Raw genomic sequence first — 1583 nt, 5'->3', positions numbered from 1 at the left:
ACGATGTTTCCTTTCGCTAACCACAACCCTCCCAATCTCTCCTCTCCTCTTTCTGCACCCTCTACTTCATCGCCAAAATCGCCTGTGATCGACGTGCATGCTATGCATGGTCCTGTTCACGTCGATCAGCCACTACCTATCAACCAGACCCCACCCGCCATTTCCTCCACGCCTCTCTCGCCATCCACTTGTCCTTCCCATGCACCAGGCCCACCATCCCCAGTCACTCCTCCTTCGCATACATCAGCCCCTGACTCGCCATCCACCCCATTAAACAATTCCACTAGTTCCCTTTCTTCTTCTTCTTCCTCCCACTCTCTCAGTCCTTCCTCATCCGATGTAGCTCGCCCACTTCCTCCCCGCACCATTCCTATACCCATTCCTGCAAATGACCACACTATGCGCACACGTAGTAAGTCTGGTTTTCGACAGCCTGCTCGCCGTCTCAACTTGACCGCAAGCACATCTTCCACCCTCTCTCCTCCTATCTCTCCAATTCCCTCCTCCTACAAAGCATCGCTTCTTGACCCCAACTGGTTCCAAGCAATGAAAGATGAGTACGATGCTCTCTTACATAATCAGACCTGGTCTCTGATTCCTCGCCCATCCGGTGCTAATGTGGTCTCTGGTAAATGGGTTTTCCGCCACAAGTTCAACTCTGATGGCTCTCTCTCGCGCTACAAAGCTCGTTGGGTTTGTCATGGGGACTCACAACAACCTGGTATCGATTTTGACGAAACTTTTTCTCCGGTGGTTAAACCCAGCACCATTCGAGCTGTTCTTAGTATTGCTGTCTCCTCTGACTGGCCCATTCACCAATTAGACGTCAAGAACGTCTTTCTTCATGGCTCTCTCACTGAGACCGTGTACTGTCGACAACCTCTCAGCTTCACTGATCCCTCTTTCCCTGATCATGTTTGCCACTTGCAGAAATCACTGTATGGCTTAAAGCAAGCTCCGCGCGCTTGGTTCCAACGTTTTACAACTTTTCTGCACACCATCGGTTTTCTTCCTTCCCGCTCTGACTCCTCTCTTTTCATTTTCAAATCTGATGCTCACATCGCTTACCTCCTACTTTACGTGGATGACATTGTCCTCACTGCTTCTTCCTCCTCCTTTCTCGAGCACATTATTTCTTCTCTACGCACTGAATTCTGCATGATCGATCTTGGTCATCTTCATCACTTTCTCGGCATCGCCATTTCCCGCTCCTCTACCGGCCTCTTTCTCTCCCAAAGACAGTATGCACTCGACATTCTATCCAAGGCCGGCATGCTTGATTGTCATCCCATGCGCACTCCCGCAGACACTGGATCCAAACTATCTTCTTCCGGTGAGCCTCTTCCTGATCCTACACTTTATCGTAGTCTTACCGGAGCCTTGCAATACATGACTCTCACCCGTCCTGAGCTCGCCTACTCTGTGCAACAAGCTTGTCTTTACATGCACGATCCTCGCCTTCCACATTACAACCACGTCAAACGCATTCTCCGCTATCTCAAAGGCACTCTCGACCATGGTCTTCTCATCAACACTTCCTCTCCACTCACTCTTACAGCGTACTCTGATGCGGACTAGGCTGG

The sequence above is a fragment of the Triticum urartu genome, chromosome 1 (genome assembly GCF_003073215.2).
Source record: "Triticum urartu cultivar G1812 chromosome 1, Tu2.1, whole genome shotgun sequence".
Lineage (NCBI taxonomy): Eukaryota > Viridiplantae > Streptophyta > Magnoliopsida > Poales > Poaceae > Triticum > Triticum urartu.
Note: the sequence above shows the minus strand (reverse complement) of the source record.